At 36.3% G+C, this 21,446-nt stretch overlaps 1 non-coding gene across 1 annotated transcript; it reads left to right on the top strand.

The window, feature by feature from the left end:
* The first annotated feature begins 6,611 nt into the window (after window positions 1-6,611).
* Window positions 6,612-6,718, top strand: LOC141636655 (small nucleolar RNA R71). The gene has a single exon (XR_012541255.1). It is a non-coding gene; the product is annotated as a small nucleolar RNA R71 (small nucleolar RNA).
* Window positions 6,719-21,446: the final 14,728 nt, after the last annotated feature.

The following is a 21,446-nucleotide window of genomic DNA, read 5'->3' as shown; positions in this document are numbered from 1 at the left end:
GGATGAATAAGGGTCGATTCCGCTACTTTCGGGTCCATTTCTGAAATTAAGACAAAACAAACTAAAGTAGCCAATTCGGGGCACTTTGCAATATAAAGCGATACAAAAAGGCATAGAAATGCGTGCAGTAAGAAGCTAAAAAGTCTATATAAATTGCACGTATCAAATCTCCCCAAACCGAACCTTTACTAGTCCTCGAGTAAACTAAATGCAAACTAATGGAATGGATATGAAAACTCAGAGCTATCTATAACTTGTCCACTTAAACAAATTTAATACAATCAAAAATTAACAGCTATAGCTACAGCAGTCAATACGCAAACGAGTTGTAGGATGTCCATAAATAAGCTGACCTATCGACCTTGCAAGACCGTCAAAACCGGACTCTCACGGGATCACTCTTCTCTCATGAAGCAAAGGGTGAGTATATGTGTAAGAGAGAAGGAGAAAACAGTCACTCACCTAAACTGCGACCTACATAACATGCATGCATGCAACAAAAATAATAGACGATTCAAGTACTATACATACATTCTAACCAACAATGTCCGCCACAGCCGAGGGATTACAAAAGATATAGGAGAGTGAGGTTACAGGTAAGAAAAGGAAAAACAAATTATGGAAATGTGGAGGTAAAGCGTCAAGCTAGCAGCTAAACAGGACCATTTAAGACTATTCAATCCTCAGCTGTCTAAAAAATAAAGCACAAGTGCCCTTCATTGGCATACAACTCACTATACAACTCACTATCTCCTCAAAAAGATATAAATTAGAATGGAGGAGTAGACCGTCACAAACTTCCCTTTTTTAACACGGTCTAATTTCTATTTAAAACAACTAACTCTTTTTTTTCTTTTCTTTCTTTTTCTTCTTCTGTTCACATTTTTCATCTTTTTTTTCATTTCTTTTTCTTTTTTTTTCTTTTTCTTTTTCACGTTCCTTTTTCATGCTTTTCTCATTTTCATGTCGACGTTCTTTCTTTTTCTACCAACTCCATATAAATGAGAACAAACCAACTAGCAGCAATAAAAATATACCACAAAAATTACACTAAACTAGCTTGACAGGCAGGCTTAATTTGGGTGTAGCTAATGGGTCAAAAGGCTATTTTGGCTAATGTGGAGCTAAATAGGTGAAAATGAAAGAAATGGGGAAATTGTAAGCACCTCCCTGCATGTGACACCTACCACAAACCCGAATGTACGCAAGCGACAAGCAATTGAATTTCATAAATGTGAAAAAGTGATGAACATGTTATGAAAGGAGTACTACTCTCAATTCCTACATGAACCGGTCATGAATGACACCAATTATATGGCTCTAAAACTCAGAAATTGTAAAGTAGGTTGCCAAATTATCAGGTTAAGTCTACACAGTCAGCTATATTTTTGACATTAACTCGTAGATATGCGCATGACTAAACTATTAACTGTCAATTATATGCAAGGCTTAAGCGATAAGACATGTTAAAGTGTAATTTCATCATGGAAATCTACCGTTCCGACTCAACCTATATGCAAAATGAAACGTGAATATATGTTTTTTTTGAAATATTCTAAACGTGAATGCAAAAACAAATGCAAAATGCAGACTCAAAGGATGCAATACCCTCCCCAAACCAAAACGGACAATGTCCTCGTTGTCCTCCAGCATACACCAGCAGATATATAATGGAAAAGGGATATATACAACCAATAAATGAATGAAAAACAATAAATAAATAAGGAGACGAAAAATAAAGAAAAGAGTAAGTAATACATACAAAATGGCGAACTTCCACAAACCAGCCAGAAAACTGGGGAAGTGAGTAGACCAGCAGCTACTCATTGCCCTCCTAATCCTCCTCTACCACACGATCCTGGCCCTCCTCCTGCCCTCCTCAGCTGTGTCCGTCTCGCTGGCTGGCTGTGGGTACCCCTCCGCCGTGTACCGGTGGAAAGAAGGGTGTGGCCAGCCCTCAGGAACGGGGCGTCCCCGTCTCATGTGATACTCGTATAGAGAAAACATAGAAAGAGCCATGTCCCGCTAGATACGAGCTTGCCTGGTAAGAAGCTCAAGGAGAAAACCGTCATGACGCCCTTGGTCAATGACCTCGGACGCCTCAAAAGGTGGAGGAGGAATAAAATTATCTGGGTAGACCGGCTGTGTAGGGGTAGGAGTGGGAATAGGGATAGGCTTAGATGTGGGCGTGGAAGATTGTCCAGCCTCAGTGGTCTGTGTGTATCCTTGCCCAGTCTCAGGTCTATTCCGCTTCTTAGCAGTGGAAATAGTGGTCGGTGGAGCGAGTCGAAAATGGTATAAGGGCAAAGGTGGAGGTATCCTACGCCTAAGAGTAGGTAAAGGGACAAGACGGGGTAGGGTGGTGCAAGGTAAGGTCTCGGACAAGGAACCACAAATCTTCCAAGTCCGCTGGTCAGAAGCTAGCCAAAACATAGACAGCATGGCAGCAATATCTAGGTACCTATCAGTATCGACCAGTGCCAGGTTACGAGGGAAGACATGGAAGATAGAACGGGCAAGAAAGGTAGCTATGACACCGCAGACAATGGTGCCCGACTTCTTCTTCCCAACAGTGTTAAAATACTGAGCAGTCAAATAAGCAATGTTAAGAACAAAGGGGCCCTCGCTATCAATGTTTAGATAGCCCCCGAGAATTCACAACTCGATATTGTTAATGTTGTTGGGCTCTTTACGGTCGAAAATCGTCCCACCAATGAGACGCAAAAAGTAACGGGCCGGAGGGAGGTGGACATGAGCGAGTCTGCGCTTCTCAAAGGATATCTGTGCCAAAAGTCCACCAAACAATACGCAGAACCTTCCTAGGAGGGTCCGACTCACCATGGGAGGACAGTCCTAACCTACTACCAAACTCAGCTAGGGTCAAGGTCGTAGTCCGGTTAATCAATCGGAAGGAGACACACGAGCTACCCTGGTTAGTGGCGTAGGCAGCTGCAGAAAAAGTGAAGGAGCTGAAAAACTCGAGGGTTAGCTCCTTATAGGTCGTGGCACTCATGGTAATCAGTCCAGACATCCCCGTCCCGTTTAAAATCTCACTACAGGCTCGTAAATACCTAACTTCTCAAGCGATTTCCGGCACAAAAATTTGGTCAAAGCAAAGTCACAGCTCTCTAAGTCAAAGAAACGGGTACGATGAATAGCATTAACGATACGTACCTCTGGGTAGTCAGAATGCGGGTCAAGAGACTCATCGGCACGGAACGTGACACGTCCGGCAACAGGTGTGCCTCATCCTTGACCCCGTCCATGCCTTCCAGTACCTCAAGAAGAAGCCCGTCCAGTAGCGGGGCGAGGTACTAGGGCAGCCCGGAAAGCAGTTGTGACAGCTGGTGACGACGCAGCAGGGGTCGTCACCGTAGAAGAGGTGACGGTGGTAACAGCAGGGACCACCATCTCAGTCAAGGATAGGGCAACAGTCGAGCTAGTCGAAGGTACTGTGCTACTATCCATCCTAATCAAGCAAGTAAGAGGGGAAATTAATCAATTAAACAGAGAACACAAAATCCCCCATTATTTCGAAAAATTTCGAAAAAACCAAACCCTAATCCTTCAATTATGTCGAACAAAAGCAATTAATCAACAAAGGAATAAAGGGAATTACTTACTTGATGAAAATCCCACAAGAAATAGCAAGAAATCGACAAGAATCCAAGCAAAAGACGGATTTCGAACAAAAACCCGATAAACCCTAATTACCCAAATTGAAAGCAACAAAGACGAATTTTAGGGGGGAAATAGGGGGCTAATGTCGAAATAGGCACAAGGAAAATAATTTGGGTGATTAATTTGGCAATAGGGAAAGATTAAGGGAGAATTTGGGGTTTTTTTCGCACAAGATATCGCATAAATAAGGAAGATAATGAGTTAGAATGAAAATAGAGGAAGAAAAAGAAGACTTCCTGCGTATAATAAGCATACTTACTCGATCGGGTGATTTGAAACCACTCGATCGAGGACTCTGGCATTCATTCTGCTCGATCGAACAAAATTCTCTCGATCGAGTATTCCTCATTTTTTACATTTCGATCGAGTGTCTGAAACCACTCGATCGAACAGTTTTGCAAGGCATTCCTCTCGATCGAGTGAAAAAAGTACTCGATCGAGTTGTTTTCTCATGGAACATATCCCAATGCGACCTGTCTTCCCCAAACCTGCATACAAACACTCAAAAATAATTCCCAAAAATACCAAATCACAAAAATAAGAAGTCTATAGTCGGTTTTTGCTAAACTAACTAAACTATTCTCTAAAAGTCTAAAGCGCAATTAAAAAGTCTTAACGGAAATTCAAAATTACAAGTTGTTACAACGGGGCCATTCCTCGCTTATTGTCCAAAACACTTTAGTAGCCCACAAGAAGGCTTCTGACTGGAGGAGGTCCCTTCAGCATCTCGGGTCATCCTCTTTGATCGCCACGAGGCTGAATTTAAACTAACGGAAGGAGAGTATTTGGCATCCACATACGCCCGAACTTTCTGCTTCCTCTTGAAATTCCCATCGACATCGGCGGCATCTCCATCACTTTGATTGACTTTAACTACACTTTGACCGTTAGCATCTCCAACATCCACTCTATCTATACAGCAGGAAGGAAAACAGAATAATGGTCCTCCTTTCCACTCTCAGTCTGAGGCGGAGGGGTTACAATTGCAGCACAATATTCAATATTCTCTGTCGGAGTGTCCGTATCTGAGTCAATAGAGGATAGGGCATTGCAAGGTTGAACTTGTATGGGACCTTTACGAGATTTAGATTGATGAAATATCAGCTCCTCGTCTCCTACCTGAAATGTAAGGGTCTTCCCCCCGACGTCAACTACTGCACGAGCAGTAAATAAAAATGGTCGCCCTAAAATAATAGGGGTGTGAGTGTCCTCGCGGATGTCAAGAACCACAAAGTCTACGAGGATAAAGAATATCCCGATTTTGACAGGTATGTCCTCCATAACTCCTAGTGGCCGTGACATACTACGGTCGGCCATTTGAACAGTCATATTAGTGCAGTTAAATTTGGTCAAACCAAGTCTCTTAGCGAGAGACATAGGTAAGACGCTCACGCTAGCACCTAGATCGCATAGCACGTTATCAATCAAATGGGTCACTATATGAGAAGGAATTGAAAAGCTACCCTGGTCTGACTGTTTAGGCGGTGTCTTATTCTGAACTAAGGCAGTCCCTACTTCAGTTAAAGCTACCATTTCATGGTCATGTATTTGTCTCTTACGCGATACGATTTCCTTCATGAATTTCATATAAGAGGGTACCTGGGTTAGCAATTCGGCGAAGGGAATATTGACATGAAGGCTTTTCAGGAGCTCAGCAAATTCCCAGAACTGTTTGTTAGCCTTGTGGTTCTGTAATCGCCTTGGAAAGAGCACCGTGATAGGAATTGCGAGCTCTTTATTCCTTTCTTCCAAAGTCTCGATGGGTTCAAATTCATTCTTACTCGATCGATCCTTTTTACCTCTCGATCGAGGTCTTTCAGCAAGTTTATCACTCGATCGAGTACTTTCAGCCTCTCGATCGAGTCCTTCATTATCAGCATTGTTCGATCGAGGCACAATTCCACTCGATCGAACACTTTTCGCAGAATTTTCACTTGATCAAGCTGTTTCAGCCTCTCGATCGAATCCTTGAATATCCACTTTACTCGATCGACCCATAATTCCACTCGATCGAGCATTATCTTCAGCAATTCTACTCGATCCACCACCAGAAATCAGTCGATCGAGTATTTTCTTTGGATTAACCACTTTTTCAGCTATGGACGACTGTTTATCGTCAACAATGACAACCTCTAGGTCTGATATGTCCTCAACAGTTGACAATTTAGGTCCTTCATAAGAAAGACCACTTCGCAAGTTAATCAAATTTATCGTCTCACGTGGATTCTTCCCAGATTGAGACGGTAAATGACCCGGCTTTCTCGTGGACTGGATAGCGGCGAGTTGGGCAACTTGGGTCTCGAGTGACTTAATTGAAGCTTCTTTCTGTTGGTCACTCATCTGCATCTGCTTAGTCAATGATTGGATCATTGACTTCAACTCAGCTAACTATCTTACTCCACTAGAGGAAGCTCCTTAATGCGGTGGTGGAAAGGATGGAGGCTTTTGAAAGCCTTGTTGAGCTTTATGAGGAGTGACATAAGCTTCTTGCTGCTGCGGAGGAGGAATAGGATTAAACACATTCTGACTGGTCTACCTCAAATTGGGATGGACTCCATTTTCATTACTGTAATAGGAACCCCCTCCTTGCCTATATTGCAAAAAGGCAAGGACTTGCTCCTTCTCTGTTAGATAGTCAACAGCAGTGAACCGTTTGTTGATCACCAGCAGCTTGCGATTCTAACTTATCAAAACGGGTATTCATAGCTTCCAACTGAGCCACAACTGCATTATCAACCGACTGAACTGTCTGAATGCCATCTCTCGGGTTCCATACTCAGTACAATGGGTAGCCATCTCCTCAATGATACCCCCATCCCGTATCATCGTCATTGTGCTTCTGAAATCGCCCATTATATGAGGCGTCAAGTATAGCACGGTGGTCATTATACAACCCATTGTAGAACTTGTTGCATAAAAACCACTGATCAAAACCATGATGAGGAAGAGACCGCACCAACTTCTTGAAATGACACCAAGCTTCATAAAAATTCTCATCCGGTGCATGCTTGAAACTTGTTATTTTTCCTCTCAGCTTATTGGTACGTTGTGGAGGAAAATATCTTTTATAGAAGGCAGGGGCATGAGTCTTCCAGTTGGTGATACCGGCTGCAGTACGATCAAGATCAGTGAGCCACTACCTGGCTCCATCGTGTTTTACGACCGATGTTATTGTTCCAAATGCTATAAACAACGCCACGAGAAACATCACCCAAAACAGATGTAAATGGACCTAAAAAACCAATGTCAATGACACTTTTTCTATAAGCACTTCTCTAACCGTACCTTTACCCCGAAACCACAATATTTGGTACAGAACGGATAACGAATCACTCCCATTCCAGGGATCAAAAGGCCTTTTCCGATAAAATTGTTTTTGTATGTTTTTGTATAAAACCTAATGGCGACTCCTACTATTTATTTCAAAAAAAATGATTTTTTATGGGATCTCACAGAAGATGACCTTCATCACCCTACTAAATGCCTAATTTTTCAAACTTGAACCGGATTAAGAGCACTGCCGCCTTTCAATTGCCCAAGTAACACAAACCCAAGGGGCTCCTCCTTCGACATATGGGAGAAACCGCCAAGGCCCAACACCGTCTTCCTTTACCTACAATGCTCCTCCCACAACCAGGGCCTCTACTTCTAGAAAGGTGCCCCAATACTCTCCACTAAACCCTCCATTAATTGAGTTCATGGAGCAAATGAATTTGGGAATGAGAAAAGTGTTCTCAACCGTGGATGACTTACGGGCGCATGATCACACTCGTTTTGAACAAGAGATGCAAAGGACACACGGATTTTTGAAGTGGTTCAGTTTCACAAGTCGAAACCTATGTCCACTATTCTCGATTAATAATTTTAGTAGCTCTCTACGGATTACAAAATTATCAACTCACTCGTAAAACTAACTCTAGTTGTAACTCAATTGAGTACCGTTAAAAACTCGATCTATCTATCTTACATTAATAAGAAAGTGTTTGATTGTTCTTTTGATGTTCACACAATTGAATGTATAAGAAACAAATCTAAGCACTATTATCCAATAACGATATCAATAAATGTAATTGACAAATAAAGAACTTGACTTTTCAAAATTATAAATAAAGTAAGAACACGTTTTAAAAGCATTTGCAATTAAAAATAATTTTACACTATTTACGTAATTTTCTCGTAAAATGATTTTGCGTGAAAAGTATTACCCTTAATAAAAGAGGGAAAATAGTATTTATAGAAGACGGAAACTAGGGTTTAAAAAACAAAACCCTAGGCCGTGTATTTCGTGCATAAGAAGAAAGAATTATTCTCTAAGATTTTATCTTATCTTTAAGGGGATAATATCCTGGTACTAAGCGGTTTATTTTTAGGGTTTAACATGAATAACTTACATAAACCGTAGATGGCATGACAACTTATAGGTTGTATTACTAGTCAACAAGATACAATTAAATTACTTATCCAAGATAAGCATAAAATATATTCAAAATAAATAATTTAGTTTATAAAAACATTTTGATATATTTTAAGCTTTAAAACCAAGGTTCTTCATAAGTCATCCAAAGTTACAGTAAAAGAGCTATAACCTTAGATTTGGTTTAGTAAAGTTATAGATGAAATAGCTATAACTTTACCTCACAAAAATCACATCTAAAGATACCATTACCAAATAACGACCTATACAATCTAATCTTCTTGGAGATCTTCAGTAGTTGATCATCTTGTATCTTGAATATAAGCTCTTCGTCTTGAGCATCAAAACTTGTATTTGTCTTCTTGTCTTAATATAATCACAACAAGCTTCATTCAATGTTTATTGTAACTTACGACAAACCATTACAAGTACCAAATATATAGACATATATACTTTGTCATTATCAAAAATTCCTTCTTTTTAATGATGACAAGCCTCCTATCATTTGTGTCTAAAGAAACTTCCTCCTCAATGCAATACCATCATATTGTAGAAGGGTCAAATGCAAAGTAAGATAATTATATTCAAAAGTATATAATCTATTGACCTTAAGAGACTAAAGGTCTTGACAAGGAGCAAGTTTAGGCAAATTCTATAAATCAAGGTCATTTCTTCCCCCTCTTGACATCATTGAAAAGACGAGAAAAGATATAAAATAACCAGAATAATATAAACAGAGGAAAGAAAATAAAAGCAGACATATATTATAAAACGAGAAAGTAATCAACATCTAATAAAGTTTACGATAATATGTCTTAACTAACAAACCAAACGAATAATGCCAATGGGCTGAATATCAACAATGCCAAAATGGGCCGAATTGACATAAGAGTAGTTAAGCCTAATGAGCCGAATGATAGAGTATTATTTCTAAGGAAAGCAAAACAAAAGACAACCGAAAATCATCTAATAGCTTAACGGCGAGGGTGATTTACGGTATGAGGGTTGACATAGCTAGGTCTAGTGTGGAATTCAAGGGATTAAAGACGGTCAAGGCAAGAACGAACATGGGTAGCTTGGGTGGTCAAACACATACAAAAGTTTAGCACTTTGAGCGAGAGAGCCTTTGTAGCTTCAAAGATAAGCCACATCTCCTCTCGCGTCCTTCGACCTGCCATCATAATTACCGCTCCTTGGCTCACCAAATTCGCCGTGGACGTTGTATGACGGACCACATTGTGAACAACCAAGTCCAAGTCCCTCCACATAAGCTCAACCCACTCCTCTAAACCCGTAATCGCACCAACAACCTAATCAATTCCAATAGAGGCATCACTCTGTTTTGCCGCCCCTGACCGAGCAACAACATCCATCAACAATTGTGTTTGTGCCTCCATTTTCACACTAATCCCAACCATAAAGTCCTCCAATTTTTTATCCATAGCCGCCAAAACATCCGACGACTTTTCCTCAAGAACGCCTTTAGAAACAAACACCAACTCCGATCCTATCACACCCAATTTCATCAATTGTAAAAACTTATCTCCCATTGTATCCCGAGTCATAACTTCATAACTTCATAACTTGCAACATCGACAACATTCTTGACCTCCAAAAGACGAGATATCCACATGCCGTAAGGCAAATCAATGGTTGTTGATACCTTGTCCTTTCGAGCAAGGACACTAGTTTGAATAATGCGATGAAAAACAAGTAATGGAAGAATCACCTTCCTTCCTTCCAACCAAGAGAAAAGGGTAACCATCTCATAACACGAGATGTTATCACAACCACCACGGCGAGGAAGTATCGTACTCCAAAGAAAGTTGATAAAAAACATTACCTTCGGGGAAAAAGACGCGGTCAACACATGACTATTACGAGTTGCGTCTTTATCGAAGGACCGCTTAATCAACATCTTAAATTCATTCGTGATATCACCCCATTATTTACTCGGATTAATTTTGAGTCCATCATCAGGAATCGAAAACAGGGAACAAAAATCGGCAATAAAGATATCGACCCCCTTTACAGTCACCACCGCATGCATGACTCCCTTAGACACTTCAACGGATGCATAGAACTGGACGAGTTCGATAGGATAAACCGGACCCGAGAACTCACAAATCGTTTTCCATCCTTGGAATGTAAGAAAATCCGAGAAAATTTAAAAAGCTTCAATTTTTTCATACCATTCACCCGGATAATTTCGACCTCCATGAATGCCATATTAAAGCACTTGATCAATTGATCATCTTTCATCTTTTGTAAGACGGAGTTTATTCCAACCTAACTCCGTTGCATGCGACATATACTCTCGAAACATTGTCCTCCGAACACCTTCTCGTACTACAACACCATGATCCACCACCACTTATTCTTCTCCAACTTCACCTTCTTTTTCCCTTTGTCTAACTTCCTCCTTTTACCCCCAACACTAGACTCGACATGTGTTTGAGTTGCAAGGGAGTATTTTGGTTTCGGTTGGGTTCAAGGAGGTGTGGTATTGGTAGTAGCTTTGGTGGATTTGGTTGTTGAACGAGTGGTAGGGGTGGTTAGAGATCTTTGTGGTGGTGTCATGGTGAGGTGAGGTTGAGTGTTTAGGGTTTAGGGTTTTGCGGTTTTGCGGTTTTGCGGTTTTCGAAAAAGAAGAGAGGAGATGATGATGATGATGAATGACGCGAGGAGGAAGTGGTTTTATAGTCAAAAAGTGTTTGACACTTGGTTGAATTAGGAAAGTAGGTAGATGAATATGGTAGGAGTGAAATAGGTAAAAATTTTGTACGGTTGGCATAGAGTAGGATTTAGATTCTATTTCCAATTATACAAGATATTATCTTATACATAATCTTAGATAAAATATGACAACATATGGTAAAGATATGAAAATATATGTAGTGCATGATATGGTAAATAATATGAGAAACTAACCGAAAATAGGTATGTGTATGTGATAAATAATTTCGGAAATTTTCGGCCAAGATATTTTGTGAAGATGGAATTGAAGAAAAAGTAGATCTCTATACTAACATATTCATATATGTTTTATTTTAATTTGTCATAAAATTAATAAATGATCTTATGCATGCAAACTAAAATAAAAGAAGATAAGAAAACATTTTCTCACCATATGAATTTTGGCCATATTGGGCACCAACAAGATCTCCTTCTTGTTAGTTCTTGAGCTTTCCATATTGGATGAACATACATGACCTCAAAATAGAAGCCCTCCAATTAGTTGCACCCAAGACTATCCCTCAAACCCACAAACTAATATGTACTAAATATTTATATTGTGGTTTACCTTAAAATTGATTACTAATACTCATATATTACATTAATAATTTTAGTAATCTTCCATGAACAATTTGAATTAAAATCTCATCTTTTTGATGAAGATTAAAGAGAGAGAAGAGAGAAAATATACATGAACCTTTTGCATATGTTTTTTTAGAATGAATTATGAGTAAAAATTAAGAGAATAATATTCACTCTTTTACTACACAAAACCGGTTGGCCTCTCCCATTATAGACCATCATTATTTTTCTTTTTCTCTTCACAAGACAACTAGGTGTAAGTCTTTTGCATTGTCATGTCACTATCAAGTCTTATGGACAAATGAATAAGACAAATGGAAAAGACAAAACTTCTCATATAGTCCACCAATTTTCGGTTTACATAGTGTAATATGGAGTCCATTTTATTTTTGTCAATTGTACAATTGTATGTCATGTGACATGTGACATATTTGATGTCATGTTTTAATTTAAAATGCATATTTAACAAATTAAATATCATTTACAAATAAAATAAATCATATTTAACAAATTGACTAGTAATATAAAATTACTTTCTCATAAAATGGTCATTTAATTACCAGTTAGTATAATTCACAATATCTTGTAATTATAACTAACTTATCATTCTCATCTCGCGTGTTTCGCAGGCACCGATTAATATTAGTAATATAACTTCTTAAATTACGAAATAAAATCTCATTTAATCACATTATAATAAGATGTCACTTTTCTCTCTTATAATAAAAATTGTTCAATTTTAAGGAATTAAATAATCTGTATCGGTATACAATTAATTAACCTTTTCAATTAAGGGAATCGTCCTTTAGGTGTGACCTCAAGGGATCAACTGATCACCACCGTCGCACGACAGTAATGTCAAACTCTAGCCAGCCAATCATTACCGATATGTGTGGACCAGTTGACTATATATTATGTATCATCCCTTCCGTATTCTTGAAATGAGATTTAATAATGATATTTAAATCATGTGATCGCACTATTGTTGAGGACACATTTCCCAACAATCTCCCACTTGACCTCGACAAGTGTGCGTCACCAATTCTCTTGTCCTATTACTATCTCCCACGGAATGCAAGGTGTCTTTCGGGTCGTACTTGCAAGTGATCATATCGAGAGTGGTTTCCTCGATCTGGAGAATAACTGATTGACCGGAATTTATCCACCATGGATACCTTCCGAGTGTGACCACGCATTTCGAGTTCATTACTCCTCGAGTGGCCCTGAGATATTGTTTTAACCCTGACAAGGGGATGGATAATTCCTATCGCACTCATTCCCTTCGACTAGCCACAACCATCATAACCCAAAATATGCCTATTTGACCCCATTTACGAAGGTCGTAGTAACACAAATCAAAGTTAATCTGAAACTGTGCCATCTTAGGCGAACAGTCTTTAGTCAAAAGAATCGACTCATTAGAATACTATAGTAGCTCTCGCCACGACCAGGCTTTATAAATTTGCCAGAACTCTATAAGCGGTCATCGCGCCCGACAAAGTGTTCCTAACAGTCTGCCTATGTGATCGACTAGTCATCTCACATGACTCTATGGCACTTGAACTTGCCATCAATCGCATCACACTGTAGTCACTTCGAGACGTCACCTCATACAAGCGACTATGGGCTAATACTATGTTAATCCGGGTTCACTTTAACGGGGTTCAACGTTGTCTCTACAACCCGTTTGGATGTAACAAAGTATAATAGAAGAGTTTTAAAGTAAAACTCGAACGACAAATGCGATTATCACATATGAATAGTCAATGCCTGGTTACTATTTCATATTCTATAATCTAATTTGATCTTGAATGTAGTTATTCATCTCAATTTTATTGAAATGACATGACTCATCATGTTAAGCCTATGAGAAGGCTTTGGTCAGTAGGTTTTATCAACTTCTTGTACCTTACTCAACCTTACTATATACTCGTTTTCCTTTGTAATGTATACATTTGCATCACAAAACTTTCTGAGTACGTGTCGAGATCCAATCAAGACATAGGCCCTCTTAGCCTAAGAATAGCTCCCACTGTTTTCACAGTGTGCGGGACTCATCCTTTTGCACATCTCATGATTGCAAGTGTACTCAATTTCCGTTATAAATATCTCTCATTGTTCTTTATTGCCTAGAACGATTCTAGAAAATCTACTTCTTAATTAACATTGCCACAATGGTATCTTAACCATCCTAATGTGTTTTGATTATGGTTTTGTCGGAAACCATGCGCAATCTCAATTGTCAATTGTCACTTGTGTAACACCCTTACACAAAATTGCATCATAAACACTTTGCATCATAGCCTTAATGCTTCTGCAAGCACTTAAGGGTAATCTTTATGGCTTACTTGGTAAAGATTACTTAAATTCGATTTTGAAAATAATTCATCATACTCAAGGTATATGAAGTGTTATGCATCATTACTCATTTAATTGATCCGGTAGCGGAAGCAAATGGAATCAATCAAATATGTTCAATTTAATTGAACTAGTCATGAATCTTATCAACATAAGACTTCTTATTGACGCTAATATCATGTAGATTTATCTGCATAAATCTGGATATTAAAGATGTATTATATTACTCCAAAAGTCTTAAATCATTCTCAATGATCAATATGTCATCGACATATCGGACTAAATAAAATTTCCGTAACTCCCACTAAACTCCATGTATGAACACAACTTCTCGACTTATCGAGAAAAGTTTTATAACATGATCAAAACATTGATTCCAACTCATTGATGTCCTACTTAAGACCATCTCTTAAGTTGCACATTATCTTAGGATTGCAAGAATCTATAAAACTCATGACATGTATTGAATACATTCCTTCTTTTGAAGAAGTGGGTTTTAGATTCACATGCTGTATGCGTATCCTCATAATGAAACACAATCTCTAAGAAGATCCAAATAGACTTAAGCATTTCAATTAGTGCAAAACACTTTGCCACCAATCAAGCTTTGAAATCTCTCTTTATTAGTGCAAAACCCTTTGTCACTAATCAAGTCTTTTTATTTCGGATTTTCATGGCTCTAATCCTTGTATTGAGTTGTGACTTAAACACTCTCATGTCTTATGTAAGTCATATGTTCATTACTTTCCAGAAGTAATCAACTTGAATCAAACGATTTCTTTTGTAAGTTATAAGCTCTTTACTTTCTTAAAAGTAGCATGAATTCATTATCATTAACAAGTGACGAATTTAACCTCCTAGATTTTGAAGAAACAATGTCTTACACAAAACGTCTCATGTAGCCAAGAAAGACCAGTTTCTTGCGACATAACATATTCTGTGGCATTCTTTGTGGCTCTTGAATAATTTCTCCCACTCTGTCTTCTAAAAATAAACTTGTATTTTAGAAAGACAGCTTCACGAGCCGCAAACCCGTCGTACTCGTGATAATTGAAGAGGGAAAAATGAGCATTTGTTTCTTGTGAAAACTTACAAACATGGTACCCTTACCATTTCATATCTCATATGATTCAATTTAGTGGAAAAATAATTTAGACAAAAAATGATAAAATCCCCAAAAGGATCAAGTAACTCAAAGTAACTTGATTGAAGTCCAAACCATATCGACTAGCGTTTGATTTCTTATCCAACCACACGTTATTCCATAATGCGTGCTAAGAGAGATTAACTTGTGATACTATATCACATTTCCTTTGGCTTATATCAAAGTCTTCACTTTGATAATCCCATCACGACTAAATCGTGATTCCTTGAACTCTTTAAACTTCTTCAAAGATTTTTCTATTTACCTTATTAAGTGAACACATTAGCGTCAACTTAAATCGTTGGTAAAAGAAAATGATTAACCTATTTTGGATCAATGATTTAAAACCTCGATCTCCTTTTCAACCAAAAGGCACGAGATATCTTGCTTTGAATACAAGATACGCATATACCATTAACAATCTAATGGTTTCAAGAGTACTCGATAACTCTTTGTGTTCATCATTCCAAAATTCAAGGTTTAATCTTGGGTTACCAATTTGAGTCTTGCATCATCTTCATGATATATCATTCTAGTTTGGTTTAGAATATAATCACCTTGATAATGGGCTAGCCATACATCAAATCGTGGTGTATAGGGTCACAAAACTGAAACCTCTTTTGTATCTTAACAAGTTTGTATTCTTATTTAGAGTTTATGTACTTAATAGTCACAATTAAGTACAACTCCAAACCCAAAAACTAGATTTAGTACACAATGACTCTATCTCTCGACTTCATTGTTGCTAGTCGTCATATTCTAATCATCTTATTTGTCGAATACAATGATAAAAACCTCCACTAGTTTCTAATATTGACGAAGTGGTACTAGCAAAATTTATGTTTAATCAAATAAACATTTAAAGAAGAAGGTCCCATTAGATGTCCCACAACTAACTAGTTGATTCTTCAATAATTTGGGGTAGTTTCCTTTCTTGTGTCCAACATTTAAGACAATGGAAACTTTATCGTTCGGGATTGATAGGTTTAGTATCGTCATTCTCAACAACTTTACCTTTAACATTACCTTGTATCAATTCCTTTATAATCTTTACTTCTTGAACCTCGTTCTCATCTTAACGGTTTAAGAAAATGCTCCCACTTATTTCAATGAGTCTTTGCTTTGAGAAGCAAAATTGAATTCATGAAGATCACTCTTCATTTGTTCGTTTTAGTCTTAAAACTTTCATTGAAGTGGTTGCGTTATTTTGGTCAATTACGAATTCTTGACAAAACTAATTGCCAAAACAATTTATCGCTTCAAGGTACTTAATTCATTTAAGTACATGAAAAACAATCCATTGTAAGTAGATGTGTTAGTCTAGAATCAAAAACCTGTTTGATAATGAATAACTTTAATCTATACTCTTTGCAAGAGATCATTAGCAATGGTTAATTCGAGGTCTTTAGAAGAAAATTCAAATTTTGTCTTTAGTTACGATGTTTTAATGGAGTTTTGAATCAAAAACGAAATGATATCGTATATGAATTGTGGTAAAGAAATAGAACAATATAACAACGGAATAGTGGAAAACTTAACATTTATCGTTTTACTAATACTTGTAAACAACATGTAAAGCATTTACATAGTGACCTCTACCCAACTATGATAAATGATTCCAAGATCCAAATTCATATTAACTTGGGCACGGTGTGGCCGATACATCCCTTATCAATATAACTCGGTGGATTAACTCTTTAATCGATTCTACTTTTACAACTGTTGGTCGATAAAATTACATTAACTTTTATCTTTAGCCCAAAACACATTCAACAAGGGGACGGTGTGGCCGATAAAACCCTTATCGAAAAAATTTTGTTGAGTTCAATCCAAATTTCGAATAAATGTGTCCATGATCCAAATCCACATCAACTTGGGCACGGTGTGGCCGATACATCCCTTATCAACATGAATTCGGTGGATTGACATTTATCACCCACTTCCCCTACGTAACAAGGTTTGTACCCCGGTACGGCCGAGTGCACTCCCTCGCGAAATAGGTTTTCATGGTTTCTACTATTTGGTAAGGCTATGTCTCAATTAATTGTTTTAGCGAGAGATCATGTCAATTTATTATCTATCACGTTTTAAGTGAACTAAAGCGGTGAACTACGATAATTCTAATTGACACGGTCGATAAACTCGATGAAAGAAGATGCATGTTTTAGTTATGGCGATTTAGCGATGCATGCGACATATAAATAAAATGCAAAGCATAAAAAAATAAAAATAAAATCCTAGTATGGCCTTCCTAAAATAGAAAACTATTTAACTATTACACATTCGGAAACCAACTCCATTATATTGCTCCCTTGAACTTCGGTTGTGGCACGCATCTCGAGGTAACACCGTCTTTATGTATCGCCTTCTTGAATGACTCCGTCTTTATGGAACTCCGGAATAATTAAATTACATAACAAATTACATAATTTCCTATTATACATTTGTAATTAAAATAAAATAAATCTATTAAATTACAAAACGGTGATACGAGATCACAATAAATTACAACCGAATCGATATTCCCATACATTTCGGGTAATACCAATTAAAAACTAAGGTCATACTAAGTAAAAATTACATAATTCAAAAATTACGTAAAATAAAAATTATGACAATCATAAATAAAATGCAGCATTATAATATGTATGAAAATGCCCAATTTTATGCTAAATCGCCTTTAAGGAGCCAATATCGTATATTACACGGTTTTTACGGATTTGCGTGATTCAACGTTTTATAATCACGATAATTACATAAATTCATATTTATGCACAAGTTAATTACCCTAACTATCTTAGGACACAAAATTAGTCTCCACTAACCATTTGACTATAATTAACTTATATTTCTTAAAATTGTTCATAATGGACTTAAAATTACAAAATAAAGCCATAAACTTCAAATAAATCACAAAAATTTCAAATAAATTCAAAATTTGAAATTTATACTCATGAACATTCTGGAAAAATACCATGACACTCATAATGTTCAAAAACTCAGGTTAAAAAATTTCAAAAGTTATCGGGAAAAACAATGTTGCGGTTTATCGGATTTATCAATAAAAATCATAAAAACATGAGAAAAATTATATTCATCGACTTTTCAATTTTAGATCTGAAAAAGATAATAAAATGCAACATGTGACGTTTTTCCTTAGTCATGAAGTATGTTTTAGCAATTTTTCACTAATTAAGTCACTATTTATGCTATTTTTCATCAAAAATCCATAAATCATGCATGAAGACTTCATTATAGCCTATTATTTTACACACATCTTGTAAAATTGCATGTGACAACATACTAAATTTCTATGACCAGATTCGAAATATTTCTCATATTAACCTATTTTTCATTTAAATTCGATTTTTAACATGAAAAATCCATATTTCGAGCATAAAAACTCATAAAATTATGAAAATTTCCAGATCAACTAAAAATAATATATGTGAAAATATATCCAAAAACCACTGGAAAATTCGAAGTTTAGCTAATTTTCGTCCAAAAATGACATTTTTATCATAAAAATCACATTTTAATGCCAATATTATATAAAATGAACAATAAAATCCATAAATTAACCAAAATATCCTAATAACATTTTAGGACCAGAAACTTAACATGCATGAATTTATTTCGTGATATATCATAATAACACAAATTATACAAGTTTTATATGTTATTCTTATAACTCGGAAAAACTTTTAACTGATTTGCATGCAAACAACCATGGCTCTAGATACCGATTGAAGAAAAAGTAGATCTCTATACTAACATATTCATATATGTTTTATTTTAATTTGTCATAAAATTAATAAATGATCTTATGCATGCAAACTAAAATAAAAGAAGATAAGAAAACATTTTCTCACCATATGAATTTTGGTCATATTGGGCACCAACAAGATCTCCTTCTTGTTAGTTCTTGAGCTTTCCATATTGGATGAACATACATGACCTCAAAATAGAAGCCCTCCAATTAGTTGCACCCAAGACTATCCCTCAAACCCACAAACTAATATGTACTAGATATTTATATTGTGGTTTACCTTAAAATTGATTACTAATACTCATATATTACATTAATAATTTTAGTAATCTTCCATGAATAATTTGAATTAAAATCTCATCTTTTTGATGAATATTAAAGAGAGAGAAGAGAGAAAATATACATGAACCTTTTGCATGTGTTTTTTTAGAATAGATTATGAGTAAAAATTAAGAGAATAATATTCACTCTTTTACTACACAAAACCGGTTGGCCTCTCCCATTATAGACCATCATTATTTTTCTTTTTCTCTTCACAAGACAACTAGGTGTAAGTCTTTTGCATTGTCATGTCACTATCAAGTCTTATGGACAAATGAATAAGACAAATGGAAAAGACAAAACTTCTCATATATTCCACCAATTTTCGGTTTATATAGTGTAATATGGAGTCCATTTTATTTTTGTCAATTGTACAATTGTATGTCATGTGACATGTGACATATTTGATGTCATGTTTTAATTTAAAATGCATATTTAACAAATTAAATATCATTTACAAATTAAATAAATCATATTTAACAAATTGACTAGTAATATAAAATTACTTTCTCATAAAATGGTCATTTAATTACCAGTTAGTATAATTCACAATATCTTGTAATTATAACTAACTTATCATTCTCATCTCGCGTGTTTCGCATGCACCGATTAATATTAGTAATATAACTTCTTAAATTACGAAATAAAATCTCATTTAATCACATTATAATAAGATGTCACTTTTCTCTCTTATAATAAAAATTGTTCAATTTTAAGGAATTAATTAATCTGTATCGGTATACAATTAATTAACCTTTTCAATTAAGGGAATCGTCCTTTAGGTGTGACCTCAAGGGTTCAACTGATCACCACCGTCGCACGACAGTAATGTCAAACTCTAGCCAGCCAATCATTACCGATATGTGTGGACCAGTTGACTATATATTATGTATCATCCCTTCCGTATTCTTGAAATGAGATTTAATAATGATATTTAAATCATGTGATCGCACTATTGTTGAGGACACATTTCCCAACAGGAATTTGGTTTGTATATTGACACAAAATATAAACAGCATGTACACGGAATATTCTAGTAATATAATAAAATATTTAGCAATTATATTATTGCAGTGGAATATACGGACACAGTCATATAATCTCTTCTAAATCTAGTCAATCATAGAGATAAGAAATATTTATGACAAGTTTAGGTGCCACCGATTAAACCAATTTCGAACCGCAAATGCTCAAAACGTTCTCTAGCCAACGCTTTTCTCAAAATATCTGCCCATTGTTCTTCCGTACTACAAAACTCAAGTCTTATATTGCCTTTTTCTACATGGCCTCTAAGAAAGTGGTGCCTAATATCAATATGTTTAGTACACGAGTGCTGTGCGGGATTTTTGGATATAATTATAGCACTCGTATTATCACATAGAATAGTTACACAACCAACATTCACACCATAGTCAGATAATTGTTGCTTTAACTAGAGTAATTGAGAACATACCAAGGCAGCAGCAATATATTCTGCTTCAGCAGTAGATAAGGCATTGAATATTGTTTCTTAGAACCCCACGTTATGATGCATGGTCCAACAAACGTAGCAATGCCGGAAGTATTTTTCTATCAAGTGAATAACCTGCATAATCTGCATCTGAATACCTTATGAGATAAAAATTACATTCAAGTGGATACCATAAATATAATTTTGACGTACCAATTAGATACCTCAAGATTCTCTTAACTGCAATCATATGCGATTCTTTAGGGAACGATTGAAAACGAGCACATACGCATACACTAAACATAATGTCAGGACGACTAGCAGTTAAATATAGAAGTGAACCAATTGTCTAATGTTAATTTCATCGACAGACTTACCATCTTTGTCTAATGTTAATTTCTTATCTGTGACCATAGGTGTGGTCATAGAATGATAATTTTCGATTCCGAATTTCTTGATTAGTTCCTTGATATATTTTTGCTGGTGAATCATAATGACTTCACTGCTTTGTTGAATTTGAAGTCCTAGGAAGAACTTGAGTTCTCCCATCATGCTCATTTCAAATTCTGATGTCATCAAATCTGAAAAATACTTGCACAATCTATAATTAGTTGAACCAAAAATAATATCATCAACATAAATTTGTACAACTAATAAATCGGAATCCTCGGATTTTAGGAAGAAGGTTTTGTCGAAAAATCATCTCTTAAACTTGCTTTCAAGTAGAAATTTAGACAATCTGTCGTACCAAGCCCTGGGAGCTTGTTTCAGACCATATAAGGCTTTATCTAATTTATAAACGTGGTTTTGAAACTTGCTATCCAGAAATCCTGGGGGTTGCTCTACAAAAAACTTCTTCATTCAAATAACCGTTAAGAAATGCAGTCTTAACGTCCCTTTGAAATAATTTCATTCCTTTGTGAGCTGCAAAAGCTATTAATAATCTAATAGCTTCAAGTCTGGCCACAGGAGCGAAGGTCTCATCGTAATC

Source organism: Silene latifolia, chromosome Y (assembly GCF_048544455.1).
Source record: "Silene latifolia isolate original U9 population chromosome Y, ASM4854445v1, whole genome shotgun sequence".
Lineage (NCBI taxonomy): Eukaryota > Viridiplantae > Streptophyta > Magnoliopsida > Caryophyllales > Caryophyllaceae > Silene > Silene latifolia.
The sequence above is the reverse complement of the archived record's forward strand: the minus strand, read 5'-3'. Positions and strand labels throughout refer to the sequence as shown.